The sequence below is a fragment of the Mesoplodon bidens genome (genome assembly GCF_964165515.1).
Source record: "Mesoplodon bidens genome assembly, chromosome: 1".
NCBI lineage: Eukaryota > Metazoa > Chordata > Mammalia > Artiodactyla > Ziphiidae > Mesoplodon > Mesoplodon bidens.
In genome coordinates, this window is record NC_138176.1 from 163,174,503 (window position 1) to 163,194,794 (window position 20,292).

General features: G+C 39.1%; 1 long non-coding RNA gene across 2 annotated transcripts in view; it reads right to left on the bottom strand.

Moving 5' to 3' along the window:
- The window catches only part of LOC308619333, a 132,732-nt gene that overhangs the window by 73,730 nt on the left and 38,710 nt on the right, over positions 1-20,292 (bottom strand). For both annotated transcript variants that reach the window (XR_014016153.1, XR_014016154.1), the window contains one exon: positions 4,977-5,174. This is a non-coding gene — a long non-coding RNA (uncharacterized lncRNA). The remainder of the gene's footprint in view (positions 1-4,976; positions 5,175-20,292) is intronic.

Below are 20,292 nucleotides of genomic sequence, written 5' to 3' on the forward strand. Positions count from 1 at the left end.
ACATAGATGCAAAAAGCCTCAACAAAATACTAGCAAACCAAATCCAACAATACTTTAAAAGGATCATACACCATGATCAAGTAGGATTTATCCCAGGGTTGCAAGGATTTTTCAATATCCACAAATCAATCAATTTGTTAATATGGTATATCATATTGAAGAATAAAAACCATATGATCATCTCAATAGATGCAGAAAAAGCTTTTGATAAAATTGAACATTCATTTATGATAAAAACTCTCCAGAAAGCAGGAATACAGGGAACATACCTCAACATAATAAAGATCATATGTGACAAACACACAGCTAACATCATACTCAATGGTGAAAAGCTGAAAACATTTCCTCTAAGATCAGGAACAAGACAAGGAACCCACTCTCACCACTTTTACTCAACATAGTTTTGGAAGTCCTAGCCACAGTTATCAGAGAAGTAAAGGAAATAAAAGGAATCCAAGTGGGAAAGAAAGAAGTTTGCAGATGACATAATACTATACATAGAAAATCCTAAAGATGCTACCAGCAAACTACTAGAGCTCATCAATGAATTCAGTAAAGTTGCAGGATCTAAAATTAGTATACAGAAATCTGTTGCATTTCTATACACTGACAATGAAATATCAGAAAGAGAAATTAAGGAAACAATCCCATTTACCACCATATCAAAAAATAATACCTAGGAATAAAACTACCTAAGGAGGCAAAAAAACTTATACTCCTAAAACTATTAAGATGCTGATGAAAGAAATTGAAGGCCACACAAACAGATGGAAAGATATACTGTATTCTATGATTGAAAGAATCAATTTTGTTGAAATGACCATACTACCCACAGCAATCTACAGATTCAACACAATCCCTATCAAAATACCAATGGCTTTTTTCACAAAACTAGAATAATTTTTAAAAACTATTTCCTTTTTCTAAATTATTTTATTATTCTTATTGTTATTTTATTTATTTTTATTTTGTGGCCGTGTTGTGCAGCACATGGGACCTTAGTTCCCCATCCAGGGATTGAACCTGCACCCCCTGCATTGGAAGTGTGGAGTCTTAACCACTGGACCACTGGGGAAGTCTCTGGAATAATTTTTAAATGTGTATGGGAACACAAAAGACACCAAATAGTCACAATGATCTTGAGAAAGAAAAACAGAGCTAGAGGAATCAGGCTTCCTGACTTCAGACTATACTACACAGCTACAGTAATCAGAACAGTATGGTATTGGTACCAAAACAGATACATAGATCAATGGAACAGGACAGAGAGTCCAGAAATAACCTCATGCACTTACAGTCAATTAATCTATAACAAAGGAGGCAAAAACATACAATGGAGAAAAAACAGCCTCTTTAATAAGCAGTGCTGGGAAAAATAGACAGCTACATGTAAAAGAATGAAATTAGAACATTCTCTAACACCATATACAAAAACAAACTCAAAATGGATTAAAACCTAAATGTAGGACCAGATACTCCCAGAGGAAAACATAGACAGAACACTCTTTGACATAAATTGCAGCAATATTTTTTTGGATCTGTCTCCTAAAGTAAAGGAAATAAAAGCAAAAATAAACAATAAGACCTAATTAAACTTAAAAGCTTTTTCACAACAAAGGAAACCATCAACAAAACGGATTGAAAAGACAACTTACTGAACGGGAGAATATATCTCTTCAAATGATATGACTGATAATGGATTAATATACCACATTTACAAACAGCTCATACAACTCTACATCAAAAAAAAAAAAGCAAACAACTCAATTAAAAAATGGGCAGAAGAACAGACATTTTTCCAAAGAAGAAATGCAGATGGCCAAAAGACATATGAAAAGATGCTCAACATCACTAATCATCAGGGAAATGCTAATCAAAGACACAATGAGATATCACCTCACACCTGTCAGAATGGCTATCATCAAAAAGAACACAAATAACAAATGTTGGTGAGGATATGGAGAAAAGGGAACACTTGTACACTGCTGGTGGGAATGTAAATTGGTGCAGTCAATGTGGAAAACAATATGGGGGTTTCTCAAAAAACTAAAACTAGATCTACCATATGATCTAGCAATTCCACTCCTGGGTACATATCTAAAAACCCAAGAACACTAATTCGAAAAGATACATGCCTCCCGATGTTCCTAGGAGCATTATGTACGATCGCCAAGATATGGAAGCAACCTGAGTGTCCATCAACAGATGAATGGATAAAGATGTGGTGTGTGCATACATACATACATACACATACACACATACACACACACACACACAATGGAATACTACCCAGCTAAGAACAAAATTTTGCCACTTGCAGCAACATAGATGGACTTGGAGGGCATTATCCTAAGTGAAAGAAGTCAGAGAAAGACAAATATTCTACAATATCAATTATATGTGGGATCTAAAAAATACAGCAAACTAGTGTATATAACAAAGAATCAGACTCGTAGATATAGAGAACAAAGTTGTGGTTATCAGTGTGGGGGAGGAGGGGCAATACAGGAGTAGAGGAGTGGGAGGTACAAGCTATTGGGTGTAAAATAGGCTCAAGGATGTACTGTACAACACAGGGAAGATAGCCAATATTTTGCAATAACTGTAAATGGAAAGTAATTTTTAAATTGTAGAAAAAATTTTAAAAATAGTTGCATATCAACAAAAACATATGAATGCATAGCTTTCACTATTTCACTTACTTCAATTACATACACTTTGCATTGTAGTTTTGCCAGTTATTTTCAAATGGTAAAACTAGGGTAAGGATTGTCTTCAAATGTCTGATTGGGATGCACAATTCATCGTTAGTAAATGTACATTCTTTTTCTTCTCTTCATTTTGTTCCTTTTATTTCATGATGACCACTTTCTTTAATTGGAGATCATGAAAAATGTATAAATGGAAAGAGAAAAGCATTGGGGAATACTGGTAATATCTAGAAAAAGATGGTTAACCATTCGTAAAAGATGTTTTTAAAGTACAGCCCTACCTCATACCTATTCATAATAAAACTAACGATGGGTTAAAGGTCTATCTTTAAAATTATGATTAAAAAATGAGATTTATGATCTTCAAAGTAGGAAAAGATTTCTTTAGTCTAACAAAAAGTCACACATTATAAAGGGAAAGGACTGATGAAAAGATGCTCAGCCTCAATTGTAATTGAAGTAAACCAGCTCACACCCATCTGATAATTAGCAATTTAAATGTGTGGGGGTGAAATGGGAGAAGAATGACAAAGATGAAAGGAAACAGGAAACTAGTGTCGGGTTAGTATCAACTGTTAGAACCATTTTGGAAGTAATTTTATTATACAAAATCAAATTCAAAATGTAGCATACCCTTCACAGCAATCAAATAAAGGGCATTTGAAAACAGTAGGAAAGTTCTGTAGTGAGTTTATATATGAATGATAAAAACAACAAAAAACAGGATTCAACTATATGCTATCTACAAGAGACATATTTTAGATCTAAGGACACACATTGGCTCAAAGTGAAAAGATGGAAAACGATATTCCATGTAAATGGTAACCAAAAGAGAACAAGGGTAGCTATACTAATCAAATAAAATATACTTTAAATTAAAACCTGTTGTTAGAGACAAAGAAGGACATTATATAATTATAAAAGGGTCAATTCACCAAGGAGATATAACAATTTAAAATATTTATGCACCAAACTTCAGAGCTCCCAAATATATGAAGCAAATATTGACAGAATTGAAGGGAGAAATAGGCAACAACATAATAGTAGAACACTTCAATGCCCCACTTTCAATAATGGATTTAAAAAACCCAGATAATCAATAAGGAAATACTGGACTTGAACAACACTACAGACTAATTGAACATAACAGTCATATACAAAACATGCCACCTAATAGAGTATGCATTCTTCTCAATTACACATGAACACATCACATGTTAGGCCACAAAACAAGGTTTAGCAAATTCAAGAACCCTGAAATTATACAAAGTATATTTTCCAATCACAATGGAATGAAACAAGAAATCTAAGAATCTAAAAAGATGAATGGATAAAGAAGATGTGGCACATACATATGATGGAATATTACTCAGCCATAAAAAGGAACGAAATTGAGTTATTTGTAATGAGGTGGATGGACCTAGAGTCTGTCATACAGAGTGAAGTTAAGTCAGAAAGAGAAAAACAAATACCATATGCTAATGCACATATATGGAATCTAAAAAAATGGTACTGATGAACCTAGTGGCAGGGCAGGAATAAAGACGCAGACATAGAGAAAGGACTTGAGGACACAGAGGGGGAAGGGGAAGCTGGGATGAAGTGAGAGAGTAGCACTGACATATATACACTACCAAACGTAAAATGGATGGCTAGTGGGAAACTGCTGCATAGCACAGGGAGATCAGCTTGATGTTTTGTGATGACCTAGAGGGGTAGGATAGGGAGGGTGAGAGGGAGGCTCAAGAGGGAGGGGATATGGGGATATATGTATACATATAGCTGATACACTCTGTTGTACAGCAGAAAACACAACATTGTAAATCAATTATACTTCAATAAAGATATTAAAAAAAGTAAAAAAAATAAAATAAATAAAAGAGTGGATATATGTATTTGTATAACAGGTTCACTTTACTGTACACCTGAAACTAACACAACATTGTTTATCAATTATACCCCGATAAAAAATTTTTTAAAAACTACTAGGTGTAAGATAGGCTAGAAGGATGTGTAGTACAAACAGGGAATATAGCCAATATTTTGTAATAACTCTAAACGGAGTATAACCTTTAAACATTTTATAAAAAATTAAAAATTCAAAAAAGTCATAAACTTTAAAAAATAATAAATAATAAATTCCCTTCTATTAAAAAAATCAATAGCGGAAGGACAACTGGAAGATCCATAAATCTGTGGAAATCAATCAACACACTCTTAAACAACCAATGGGTCAAAGAAGTTGCAAGGGAAATTAGAAAATACCTTGAGACAGGGCTTCCCTGGTGGTGCAGTGGTTGAGAGTCCGTCTGCTGATGCAGGGGACGCGGATTCATGCCCCGGTCCGGGAGGATCCCACATGCCGCGGAGCGGCTGGGCCCATGAGCCAATGGCTGCTGAGCCTGCGCGTCCGGAGCCTGTGCTCCGCAATGGGAGAGGCCACAGTAGTGAGAGGCCTGCATACTGCAAAAAAAAAAAAAATACCTTGAGACAAATGAAAATGAAAAACATAACACCAAAAATTATGGGGTGCAGTGAAAACAGTGCTAAAGGAAGTTTTATAGCTGTGAATGTTTATAGCTGTAAATATTTTAAAACCTTAAATCAACAATCTAACTTTATACCTCAAGAGACTAGAAAAAGAACTAAACCCAGACTTAGAAGATGAAAGGATATAACAAAGCAGAGAGAGATAAATAAAATAGAGAATTTTTTAAAAATTGAAAAGGTCAACAAAACTAATACAGTCATCCCTCAGTATCCACAGGGGATTGGTTCCAGGAACCCACACAAATGTCAAAATTCGAGGAAGCTCAATACTTTATACAAAATGATGTAGAACAGCATGAAGCAAAACCCATGAATATGGAGGGCCAACCGTATATTTACTGAAAAAAATCCACAGATAAGTGGACCCACACAGTTCAAACTCATGTTGTTCAAGGGTTAACTGTAGTTGTTTTTTGAAGGAATAAAATTGACAAGTCCTTGACTAGATAAAAAAGATTCAAATAAAAATCAGAAATGAGAGCATTACAGCTAATGTCACAGAAATGAAAGTGATTACAAGTGAATGCTATGAATAACTGTACACCAACAAATTGGATAACCTAGAAGAATGGATAAATTTCTGGAAACACATAACCTACCAAGACTGAATCATGAAGAAAATCTGAACAGACCAATAACAAGTAATGAGACTGAATAAGTAATCAATAATCAAAAATCTCCCAACAAAGGAAAAGCCATCTCCAGATGGCTTCACTGGTGAATTCTACCAAACATTTAAAAAATTAATGCCAATCCATTTCAAGCTCTTCCTAAAAAGACCAGAGAGGAGAGAACACTTCCAAACTCATTTTAGAGGCCAGCATTACCCTGAAACCAAAACCAGACCGCCCCACTCCCCAAAAAAAAACACTGGAAGAAAACTACAGAACAATATCCCTAATGAATATTGATGCAAAATCCTTAAAATACTAATGAACCAAATTCAACAGCACATTAAACAGTTTTACACCATGACCAAGTGGGATTTATAAGGATGGTTTAATATACCCCCCCAAATCAATGTAACATACCACATTAACAGAAAGACAAAAAACATATTATCATCTAAACTGATGCAGAAAAAGCATTTGACAAATTTCAACACCCATTCATCATAAAAACACTCAACAAACTATGAATAGAAGGAAACTACCTCCACATAAAAGCAATATGTGAAAAACCCACAACAAACATAATACTCAAGGGTGAAAGACTGAAAGCTTTTCCTCTAAGATCAGGAACAAGGCAAGGATGCCTGCTTTCACTTCTATTCAACATAGTACTGCAAGTTCTAGCCAGAGCAATTAGGTTAGAAAAACAAATTAAAAAGGCATCCACATCAGAAAGGAAGAAGTAAAATTATCTCTGTTCACAGATGACATGATCTCATATGTAGAAAAACCTAAAGATCACACACACTCACTCACACACACACACACAGTGTTAAAACTAACAAATTCAGCAAAATTGCAGGATACAAAAATCAATGCACAAAAATAACTTGCATTTTTATGTACTAACAATGAACAACCCAAAAACAATTTTTTAAAAATCTCATTTACAACAGCATCAAAAGAATAAATTATGAATAAATCTAACCAAGGAGGTATACACTGAAAATTACAAAACATTGCTGAAGGAAATTAAAGAAGACACAAATAAATAGAAAGATATACGTGTTTGTGGATTGGAAGACTAATACTGGTAGGATGTCCATACTACCCAAAGTGGTCTACAGAGTCAATGCAATCCCTACTAAAATCCCAATGGGATTTCTTTTACAGATAAAGAAAAATTCATTTGGAATCTCAAGGGCCCCTGAGTAGCCAAAACAACCTTGAAAAATAAGAACTTGATCTCACACTTTCTGATTTCAAAACTTATTACACAGCTTACCCTTCTCCCTCCCCAAAGCTACAGTGATCGGAACAGTGTGGTGCTGGCATAAAAACAGACATATAGGGGTTTCCCTGGTGGCTCAGTGGTTGAGAATCTGCGTGCCAATGCAGGGTACACGGGTTCGAGCCCTGGTCTGGGAAGATCCCACATGCCGCGGAGCAACTAGGCCTGTGAGCCACAACTACTGAGCCTGCGTGTCTGGAGCTTGTGCTCCGCAATAGGAGAGGCCGCGACAGTGAGAGGCCTGCGCACCGCGATGAAGAATGGCCCCCGCTCGCCACAACTGGAAAAGCTCATGCACAGGAACGAGGACCCAACACAGCCACAAATAAATAAATAAATAAATAAAAATTAAAAAAAACAAAAAAACCCAGACATATAGACCAATGGAACAGAACAGACCGCCCAGAAATAAACCCTCACATGTATATTCAAATAATTTTTGACAAGGGTGCCAAGGCCATTCAATGGAGAAAGATTAGTCTTTTCAGTAAATGGTGCTGGGAAAACTGGATATCCACATGCAAACGAATGAAGTCAGACACTAACATCATATGCAAAATCAACACAAAAATGGCTCAAAGGGGTAAATGTAAAAACTAAAACTATAAAATTTCTAGAAGAAAAACGGCAAAATCTTCATGTCATCAGATTTGGTAATGATTTCTTAGACACCAAAAGCACAGGCAACAAGAGAAAAAATAAGTTGGACTACATCAAAATTTAAAACTGTGCATCAAAAGACACAATCCGGGCTTCCCTGGTGGCGCAGTGGTTGGGAGTCCGCCTGCCGATGCAGGGGACGCGGGTTCGTGCCCCGGTCCGGGAGGATCCCATATGCTGCGGAGCGGCTGGGCCCGTGAGCCATGGCTGCTGAGCCTGCGCGTCCGGAGCCTGTGCTCCGCAATGGGAGAGGCCACAGCAGTGAGAGGCCCGCGTACTGCAAAAAAAAAAAAAAAAAAAAAAAAAAAGACACAATCCACAGATTGAAAAGGCAACCTAAGGAATGGGAGAAAATATCTCCATATATGATAAGGGGTTAATATTCAGAATACATGAAGCTCCTTCAACTCAACAACATTAAAACAAATAACCTGATTTTCTAAATGGGCAAATCACTTGAATAAATATTTCTCAAAAAAAGATATACAAATGGCTATTAAGTACATGAAAAGATGTTTAATATTACTAATCATTAGGAAAATGCAAATCAAAACCATCATGAGATACCACCTTGCACCCTTCAGGATGGCTACTATCAAAAAAAAAATAGAAAATAACTGTAGTGTTGGCAAGGACATGGATAAATTGGAACCCGTGTGCACCGTCATTGGGACTCTAAAAAGGTGTAACCACTATGAAAAACAGTATGGCAGTTTCTCAAAAATTAAAAATAAAATTACGATATGATCAATTCCACTTTGGGGCATATACACAAAAGAAGTGAAAGCAGGTACTTGAACAGAAATTTGTACACCCATGTTCACAGCAGCATTATTCACAATAGCCAATAGATGGACACCCAGGGTCCATAAACGGATGAATGGATAAACAAAATGTGGTATATACATGAAATGAAATATTATTCAGCCTGAAAAAGAAAAAAATCTGACACATGCTACAACATGGACAAACCTTGAGGACATTATGCTAAGGGAAATCAGCCGGTCACAAAAAGAAAACACTGTATGATTCAACTTACATGGGGTATCTAGAGTGATCAAATTTATAGAAACCTGAAGTAGAGTTGGTTGCCAGGAGCTGAGGGAAGAGGACAATGAGGTGTTATTGTTTAATGAGTGCAAAGTTTCAGTTTTTCAAGAAGAGTTCTGTAGATGGATGGTGATGATGGTAACACAACAATGTGAACATACTTAATGCCACTGAACTGAACACTTAACGGTTTTTTTTTTTTTTTTTTTTTTTTTTTGCGTTATGCGGGCCTCTCACTGCTGTGGCCTCTCCCCTTGCGGAGCGCAGGCTCCGGACGCACAGGCTCAGCGGCCATGGCTCACGGGCCCAGCCGCTCCGCGGCATGTGGGATCCTCCCGGACCGGGGCACGAACCCGCGTCCCCTGCATCTGCAGGCGGACTCCCAACCACTGCGCCACCAGGGAAGCCCCCACTTAACGGTTTTGATGGTAAATTTTGTTAATGTGTTTTATCATAATAAAGTAATCCAAGAAAATATTCCAGAAATAGAAGACCTGAATCTACTGAACGAATCAAGTGTACTGAAGAAAATTAACTCCGGATGATTAACACCAAGACATATCCTAAAAAAAAAACGGTTAGACTGTAAAGATAAAAATTCCTCAGTGGGGGCTTCCCTGGTGGCGCAGTGGTTGAGAGTCCGCCTGCCGATGCAGGGGACGCGGGTTCGTGCCCCGGTCCGGGAGGATCCCACATGCCGCAGAGCGGCTGGGCCTGTGAGCCATGGCCGCTGAGCCTGTGCGTCCGGAGGCTGTGCTCCGCAATGGGAGAGGCCACAACAGTGAGAGGCCCGCGTACCGCAAAAAAAAAAAAAAAAAAAAAATTCCTCAGTGCTTCCAGGAAAAAAGAAAAAAATTTTAAAGGGAATTCATATAGAATATTGGATTTATAAAAAACATACAAATTAAGGCAATGTTAGCACAGGATTTTCAAGAAACTTAAGGAAAGAATATGTGAACTAAAGATATTATATTGAGCCGAGGGGGAATTGGCCTCCTTCCTCAGCTGAGGCTCTTCCTCAGCTGAGGTGCAGAGCAGAACACTGCCCCATCTGGTCTGAAAGTTAGATTTGACCTCCAGCCTCTGTCTCTTTCTGCTCATGCCCTTGGGCGAGGCACTTACTGTCTTCCAACTTCTGTTACGTCCCAAGGTAAAGGAGGTATAACTTACGGCACTGTCTCCAAGGGGTGAAATGACATGCTTATGGTCACAAAAAGACAGAAAAGATTTGTCCCAAAGAGATGGATTTTACAAAACTGGGGCTTCTTTCCCTAATTGTCTTCGGACACTTCCTGTTGATTGTGGGATTGGGCTCAACCCAGATGAGATTAACAACATTCCCTGCCACATCTCTGCACAAACTGGAGGGTTAACCTCCAGTTTGTGCAGAGTTCACTCTATACTATTCTCATTTCCTAGTCTTCATTGAGGAAACATTTACGGGGAATGGGAAGGAAATTACCATTATTTGTGTTTGAGACATTCCTTGACCACTGTCTGGATTTTTGTCCCCATACAGTAACTAATCTAATCTTCACACTCCAGCAAGTTGAAGTGTCTGAGTATTATTATAGGTTGTGAGCTGTTCTCACTGGGCAGTCCCCTCACTGCAGACTGAGAGACTCCAAATCTGGATCTCTGCTTACACAAAGTGAAGAGGAGCTCTTCATAAAGAAGTTTTAATTTGGAAATTCCAGGGTAACTTTTCCCATTAAGCAATCTTTAGTCTTTGTCGACTGCTTTGGGATTATTTCAGACCAAGTTAGGGAGGCCTGGATCTTTTTCTACTTTGCTGAGCTGATGAAAATAATTAACTTGATGACCGCATCACTCAACTCTGATATATAGCAACACATGGCCAATTTCACTTCATCCACCCACCCATTCCACTCATCTCCTCAATAAACTCCCACCCCCATTATTCTGAAGTGAATCCCAGACATATCATTTCACTCAAAAATACTTCTATATATATATATATATATAATATAGAAATCTTTTTTAAACCAGCTCCATGTTGTTGAATATTTAGGTTGGTTCTACTTTTTCTTTTTTTCCAGTTTTGAGCTATACTTGACAAGAAATCCCTTTTTTTTTTTTTTTTTTGGTACGCGGGCCTCTCACTGTTGTGGCCTCCCCCGTTGTGGAGCACAGGCTCCGGATGCGCAGGCTCAGCGGCCATGGCTCACGGGCCCAGCTGCTCCGCAGCATGTGGGATCTTCCCGGACCAGGGCACAAACCCATGTCCCCTGCATTGGCAGGCGGACTCTCAACCACTGCGCCACCAGGGAAGCCCAAGAAATCCCTTTTAATGTAACAGAAAGTTCATCTTTAAATCCCCGAGCCTCTCAGAAAGTCCTACTGCCAAATTCCACTGTACAGAAACCACAGACAATTACATCAGTGACATGAGCTGTCCCCAGCCTATAAATCTATGTTTTTTAAAGATGCAAGCTCAGACCCCTGCAAAACACTAGTACACCAGGTAGGCCGCCTCCCACCAAAGAAACTCACCATTGGAACCCATATTGAATCTCTAATCCAGGGTCTTTTGGAGTGAAAAAGTGATGAGCTCTGGAGCAGCACCAATACACCCCTGAGGTGCGCACCGTATATAAACCTTAGATGCAGCCCCAGACATGGCTCCGCCTCAGACACGCCTCTCAATCACTTTACTGGAACCACCTTTTCAAAACCCCACCTAATCCACCTTTTCAAAACCCAGCTTCTGTTCATTGATAACCAACTGAATCTAATTTTCTTATTTAATCCCCATTATACCCTTATAAACTAGGTATTATTTTATCCCCAGTTAGACTTGAGAACACTGGGGGCAGAGAGGTTTAGGCAATGCTTTGAGATAACCAAAACCTCCATTTTACAGATGAGGAAACTTCAGGCCTTTGGGGTTTTCTTCCCAAATGTATGGGAGGTTATTTTATACCCTAGGTATGGAAAAACAAACAAACAAACAAACATCATATGCTTGACAGCTGTTTCACATTAATTCATCTGACTTCAGAAGGATTCACATGTCCCCCTTTCTACTTAAATAAATCACTACAAATTTATGTGGCAAACCCAAAGAATAAATCTTTCACACATAACCTTACTTAAATCTTATAGCGGCCCTATATCTATATTTATATCCATCGATTCTCAGAAGAGGAAAATTCCTAGAGGACCATAAAGCAGATAAAAGTAAGGTTTTTTAAAATAAGCAAGTTAATAGCTGAGATGCAGGTGGAGGGAGAGCCCGTGTTTCTGATTTGATTCCAAAATAGATCATGACTCACCAACCAAAATAAAGAAAAAGCACGAGGAACAGACTTGATGGGCAGATGAGATCCTGGGTGGTCACATTAGTGAGTTATGACTATAGTTGGGTCCTATGCCGTCTGTTTGGAGTCAGAGGCATTGATAGCCCAACCAGTCCATTTGGGCGGTACCAGGTGCTTTGAGGTAGTTGAAGAGAATATTCTGGGGGCTGGAAGTGTTGAAGAAGTTTGGAGACCAAGAGAGCAGAGCAAACCAAAATAAAGTGGACCTAACCAGATTTCTCTGGCTTTTTTTCCCCCAATAATTCAAAGTTCAGATCAACTTTTTTTTTTGGTTTTATTTTTTCTCTCAGAAGCTTGAATTCACACTCGGTGGCCTCCTCCATGAAGCTGCTTCCAAACACCATTTTTACCAGACACCTTCACTTCCTTGCTTTACATTTTTTTCTCAATTCCAGTCAATCTGCCTCCCTTCCCACTCCATTATTTAGAGGTTGCTGGCAAAAGCCAACAAATCAGTGCCTCAAATGCCCAAGCTTATGGTTAATCTTCCCCACTAAGTCATCAAACATTATTGGCCATTTTTTTTTTATTCTTACACTCTCTTACTTCAGATTCTCTAAATTAACCTTGGCTTCAAAGGATATCCACTGAGACTTTTATACTTTTAAAAAACACCTCATAACAGTAAGAGCCCAACATATACCAGGTCCTGCGTAACAGCTGTGAACAGCACAAATGCAGTCTCTGCTCTCAAAAAACCAACATTCAGGTTGAACTTTTAAAAGTACTTACCTCCCAATGATCACTTGCAAGGAAATGTCAGAACTTTCTAGAATGCCTAAAAAGGAGTTTCATGACCTGGCCACAACTTCCATTTCAGCCTCACTTCTGAGACTCCGTGGTGTCCTGCAAACTCTTAGCTCCAACCAGGCTAGGCCATTTCCAGGCACTGAGATACCCTCTGCCCTCCTGGCCTATACATCTGCTTCAAGTGCTATGAGGAGCTCCAGGTGACTTTAGAAGAAAATAACCAAAAGCAAATTCATTTTTTTCTGTTTTTATTTTTACAAGGATGTTGCGTTTGCCTCTAGACAATACTTTTTTTCTTTCTCAATGTATGTGATCAAAGGGAAATTTTCAGACAATTTCAATTTCTCTCACCCCTTACCCTATTCTGAAATATTGGTTATTCATGATGAGAGTTGATCTCTGTCAAACTGTATGCCATGTGCAGCAATATTGCACAAAAAGGAGTAAAATTATTCACACAGACATGAGGCTGTCTGGGAAGGTTAATCACAAGGCCACAAGCCTAGTGGGGTCAAAAGAGAACAGGCCAAAGGGCCCCATGGGAGCCCCCAAACCAGCCCTGGAAGTCCACACCTCGATTTGTGAGAGCCAAATCTAATCGTAATAACAAATACAATGTACTGTCTGAGAAATTGGTTTTAAAATCCCTTAAAAATTCTAAGTCAACAAAACAGGAAATGACATGTTAAAAGATTCACAAAATATTAGTATAAACAGAAAAGTTCATCTGTGACCAAAAATAAACATGTCTGACAGAGCTATCTAATGGCCCTATTGAAGTATTAAAACCACATTCCATAAATGGTGAATTTGGCAAACTGATGATCAGCAAATTGGCTCTGAGCACACTGGGTTTTGTTGAGATGATTTTATGTAAATTGCCCATTGAATGAATTGGATTTTCTCAGACTGAATTCTAGCCATTTGCTTGCTTCTTTTTCTCATATAGAAGAACCAATAGATGGTTCACTGAACAATCAAAAGAAGAAGAATAGCTAACATTTATTTTTTACTTTACGCTACCTCTAAACTAACCACTTCCCAAGCACATAAAAAAATCAGTGTCCTATAGGCCAAAATCCTGCAAAAAAAATCTAATCATCATAACCACCACCATCATCATCATCAATCATCACCATTATTTGAATTTGAAGATTTTTTAGGTGAGGACAAACACACCCTGGCTCCCCCAGTGTTTACCACACCCTACTAGGTTACTTCTACCTCCTTCATTCATTTAATTTAATGTCATGAGGATATTTCTGTTTGCAACCCTTGAATGCATGATCTCATAAGGTCAAAATGGTTGTACTAAAACATTAAATTATGCTGCTCATAGTACATCCCTATTGATTTGCCTGTCATCAGAACTACACTGTGCCCAACCTGAAGCCTGGACTGCACTTGTCTTGTTCACAGGTGTATCTCCAGGGCCTACCAAATGTTTATTGAATATTCGAATGAGCGATGCAAATTTTTCTCTATTCACTTTGTATTGCTCCATCAATCTTTCATCTTCTCTGCTTTCCCTGCTTCAAATTTTACCTCCAATGTACACCAGACATTTTTGCTCCACTGATTTAAAAAAAATCATCACTGACTCACCTTGGCTAAGGGATCAAGTCAAAACTCCTCAGTTTGACACCTAATGCCATTCATGATCAGACCCTACCTGCCCTTCCAGCCTCACCTTCCTTCATTCAATTTCACATTGTTCCTTCTTGCAACAACAAACTGCTCCTAATTCTCTGGATACACAATACTCTATTCATATTTCCATAGATTTGTTCTCCTCTGTTCCCCATGATCCTGGGAAAGTGTGAGGGGTTTCCTATATCAGCACATGCTCATTCTACCCTACAGCCATGTCATCAGAACTTGCTTAGGGGTACTATTATCTCTGTACCTTGTGATACTGCATTATTTGTGTATTTGTATTGGGGGGGTTAGAGTTTAAAATATTTTTTCCCAAATAGATAACCAATCAATAGTTTATTTGTTCCTCCTTAATTTGAAATGTTGCTGAAGGGGAGCAGAATTTGTCACCCCAAAATATGCCACCTTGGCACAAGGATTATTTTCTGCTAAAGGCAATCAAATTTCCGAAGATTCAGGAAAAGTTCTTTTCCTCTCCCTCAACTGCCTAAATTTACACTGGCAAGGCAGACTGTACCAGAAAGAGAGCTATTACCAGAGATATATTTTTACCAGGAAACTTATTTGTGCAACAGGGCAGCCTTGATTTTCCAAACATCTCCTCTGCCTTCCTGTGAATGGCCTTCTTCACCATTGTATCCCCAAACCCCTGCCCCTTTCCTCATGTCAGGATGTTATATGAGTTTCAATGACCTGACAACCCTTTGAGTTTTCAAATCTGTACGGGGACTTGTATAATTTTGTTTGCTTTTTTATCCTGTTAATCTTGTTACCAATCCCCAACAGGTCAGTGACCCCTCAGTGGGTTCTTTCTTTGCCCAGAGTCACAAAGGCCAATCAAACAAAACCAGTTTCTGTATAGCAGAGGAGAAATTTTATTCATTGATCAAGGAATGGAGAAGAGAGAGCTCATGCTCTCAAAACACCTTCTCTCTCTAAGAGAGGGAGGGAATTTTAAGGGGTAGGAGGCAGGCATATCATCAGGGCTCTAGGAAAGGGGCAGAGATTTCCAGAGCCAGCCTGGGGCAGCTGGAGCATGCGCAGTCTTCCATGCTTCTTTGCACAATGCATGAATTGTGCCTAGCAGAGTATAGATCTCCCGCTTGGGGCAGAGATCTTAGCATGGTAATGAAGCAAAGGTAACTTTCCAGACACCTCCAGGTCTCATCTATGCAGATATGTTCCTGTGGTCAAGTCAGAGCCAGTTCAGGGTGGCTGACCACTACATATCTCTAAGCACAGCTGCAAAACATCTCTCTCAAATACCAGGTGCTTTTGAAACAAACACAGAGATAAATCAAGGCAAGGATCCTTTAGCCCTCAGGGGCTGATATGGGTGACAATCTGTTTTAAATCAGTTTAAATTATTAGATCAGCCAAAAAACCTAGAAGGGAAGAAGAGAATATTTTTCTGCCCGCACATTATCTTTATCATAAAATAAATGCTTGAGTATATATCAGATCTGTCTCTGGAGTATCATTTTCCATTGGTGTATTTGATTCGCATGTCGAATACCAAATGCTTTTAATTATTATAGTTTATCATCATGTGTCTTCATACCTAGTAGGCCAATCTAATGGGGGACAAAAGTATCTTATTTTTGCTTTATTTTGCACATCCCAAATTGCCATTAAGGTTGAACACCTTTTCATGTTCCTTGGCTGTTCAAGCTTCCTTCTTAAGGATTTCCAATTCATGTCTTTTACTTATTTATCTATCATATATATTGAAGAATTCCTCTTCCAGGTCTTTCAACTTTATTTATTGTGCCTTTCAGAAGAATGAAGTTTTATTTTATTTTATTTTTAATAGAAATTTCTTTAATATGTGGTTAACTATTAAAATGTTTAATTATATTTGTACTCTACATTATAATGTTTTCATTTTCATTTAGGTGATTTGAACTGTTACTCAAAATGTTATGACTTTTTTCCCCTTTCAGGTGTGATTGGGATAGGATACTACTGTACCCAAAGGGGCTTCTCAGAAGAAGTGAGAGATTCAGTGACGAAACTGGTTCCCTTGACACTCCGACTATGGCAGATGACTAAGATTCAAATGCTCCCTATCCCTGCAAAATTCCATTACATTTTTAACCTTCGAGATCTTTCTAGGATCTGGCAGGGAATGCTGAACACTACTTCAGAGGTTATCAAGGAACCAGATGTAAGTGATACATAAGAGAGTAAAACAAGTAACTTTGTTATTTATTATAAACTCTAAATAAGGAATGAAGTTTTAAATTGAGAAGAAGTTAAATTTTTTCTTTCCCTCTACAGTGTATAATTTTAATATCTTGCTAAGAAGTCTCTTTCCCTATTCTCTAAGGTTGTAAAATTCTTCTCTCATATTTTCTTTATTGTTTTCAATGTTTAGGTCATTAATACACCCAAAGGGGAGAGAGAGAGAGAGATAAAATGTAAAGGAGTGAAAGATTTCTCTGCCAACCCGTAGGGGATGGAGGTCTAGGATACCTGGAGGATAAAAAAAATTAGCTACTCCTGTTACATGGGGAGCGGGTGAGTTAAATACAAGAGAGAAACACCTTCTGAACCTCCAGCTGACATCTCCAGTTGACTGTGGGTTTCTTATAGATTGACGTAAACTACTCACGTCTGAGTAAAGATCTTCTGGCTCCTTCTTCTGGATTCCTTATGTGTGCATGACGGGTTAATGGTAAGACCCTTTGGTCATGGGCTGTACTACTCTTCCCTTTCATAGTAAGAGGAGGCACAGGACACTAAGTAACTTGCTGGGCTCAGAGAAAAGTGGTGGAAGATATGAAACCTAGCTTCCAATAGTCCTCTGATCCAAGCCATTTTGTCTTCAACAACTTTTATTCTAACATGAGTTACTTTCCAATAACTTCCTCACTGCAGATTTAACACCTGAAGAGAAATACTAAACAAAAATAGCTTGAAATTAGGGAATTTCTTGAAAAGTTTTGGTAAGGTAAAGGCTTGATCAGAACTGTACTTGTGGGGATTTCCCTGGTGGCGCAGTGGCTAAGAATCCGCCTGCCAATGCAGGGGACACGGGTTCGAGCTCTGGTCTAGGGAGATCCCACATGCTACGGAGCAACTAAGACCGTGTGCCACAACTACTGAGCCTGTGCTCTAGAGCCCGCGAGCCACAACTACTGAGCCCACGCACCACTACTACTGAAGCCCGCTCACCTAGAGCCCATGCTCCACAACAAGAGAAGCCACCGTAAAGAGAAACCTGCGCACCACAACGAAGAGTAGCCCCCACTTGCCGCAACGAGAGGAAGCCCGTGTGCAGCAACGAAGACCCAATGCAGCCAAAAATAAATAAAGAAAGAAAGAAATTTTTTTAAAAAAAACTGTACTTGTGGAAGATTACCCTGTCACTTGTAGGACAAATTTGAAAAAGCGATTATTGAAGTGGTAGAACATACCTCACTTGGGATGACCCAGGGAGGCAGTAAAAATTAAACCATGGTTTTGTAACCAGCAAAGGCTCATGTGCCTGTGGCATAGAAAGCCAAACTCTGGCAGCAGGTGTTTGCAACAAAGTCAGGATTTATTACAAGTCTCAGAACCACTCCATTTTTTTTTTTTTTTTTTTTTGCTATACGCGGGCCTCTCACTGTTATGGCCTCTCCCGTTGCAGACCACAGGCTCCGGACACGCAGGCTCAGCGGCCATGGCTCATGGGCCCTGCCGCTCCGCGGCATGTGGGATCCTCCCGGACCAGGGCACGAACCCGTGTCCCCTGCATCGGCAGGCGGACTCTCAACCACTGCGCCACCAGGGAAGCCCTGAGTGACGGGTTTTTTAAAGGGTAAGAACAGAGAGGCTGGGATTAATCATCATTCTGTGATATTTCTGTGACATTTCTTTTTTTTTTTTGCGGTACGCGGGCCTCTCACTGTGTGGCCTCTCCCATTGCGGAGCACAGGCTCCGGATGCGCAGGCTCAGCGGCCATGGCTCACGGGCCCAGCTGCTCCGCGGCATATGGGATCCTCCCGGACCAGGGCACGAACCCGTATCCCCTGCATCAGCAGGCGGACTCTCAACCACTGCGCCACCAGGGAGGCCCTCTGTGACATTTCTTAATCATAGTTTGGGGAATCAGGATGTCCCTGGCTTATGATTCTCAGACAAGTGGTCCATGGTTCTGGGGTCTATTAGCTTATCTCTTCCTGGAGAAACAACCTGAGTTTGTACGTTAACGGTGATATCTACAACAGCAATTTTAGTCATCTGACTCTGGTTGATTAGTGTTCAGTTAGTTAGTTCATTAGATTAATGGTCAGATGGGAAAAAGAAAAGAAATAAAGTTTTGGATAGAGAGATTAATCATAAATTCAATTCAGTATCTTGTAATTACCTATAATGGAAAAGAATCTAAAAAAGAATATATATGTATAACTGAATCACTTTGCTGTACACCTGAAACAACATTGTAACTCAATTATATTTCAATAAAAATTTCAAAAATAAAAAAATCATAAATTCAGCAAGGTAACTTGATTTTAGGGGCACTTGGCTTCAGTTTAATCCAGAAAGATGAGATATCATGTTACTTAATCAACAGAACTCTTGACAGATGACTAGATATGAGGGCAGCCAAAGGGAAGAGTCTGGGTGCCTGGAAGAATGAAGATGATATTAATGTAAATAGGGGAGTCTTGGCGAGGACTGACTCTGTGGATAATAGTGGACTTCTTGTCTGTAAGGTGTGGTGCCGTACCTAGTAAAGGTGACCAGCAGGCAACTGAAGAGAGGCTGAGCCTGGAGAGATTGCTTTAGAGTCATCCGGAGGTGAAAAAGTTCAAAAAGACTGTAAACACAGAGAAGAAAATAGGAAACACCTGTATGTAGGGGACAAGCAGTAAAAGAAAATCTGAGAAAATAGAGGTATTCAGAGAGGGAGGAGAATCAAGAGGGTGATGTGATGAAGAAAGATTAGAACTAGGCAAAGCTGCTGAGCCCTGGTAAACCTGATATTGACAGGCCCTGTGGTTTATCTGGGAAATGGACTGTGTCACACATTCTGGAAACCATTCTTTAAAACATAGCCAAATACAGTCATGAAAAAAATTAGGAAACAACTTTGGCTGTTTCCATGTCAACTGAAAAAGTTCTGGAAATATCCCATACGTTATATATAGAGTAGTCCTTAAGAGTACTGGAACACTCAGCTACCACTTGACTTCCAGTATACCTACCCATTTACATGACTTCGGGTACTTCTCTGTGCTATTTCCTGTCTTTCAAAGGAAGGACAATAGTCTACAGCATAGAGCTCTTTTGAGAATTAAGTGAGCTAATACTTCTAAAACAATGCCTGGAACATAGTAAGTGCTCAATAAATATCAGCTATTGCTTTCACAATAGCTTTTAAAGCCCAGGTGAAACCACCTTTCTCTCCTGAAGTCTCAGAACACTTTGGCTTGATGTGCCTACCACCTAGCATTGATGATACAGCACTTAGCACAGGGGCCTGGCAAAGACGCCAAAGGCTCAGTAATATTAATAACCAAAACTTATAAAGCACTCTGGGCTGAACACTTTTGTGAGTGCTGAAAGAAAAATGCACAATGTAAGAGCACTTTTGACTGAAAGAAAAATGCACAATGTAAGAGCACTTTTGACTGAAAGAAAAATGCACAATGTAAGAGCACTTTTGACTGAAAGAAAAATG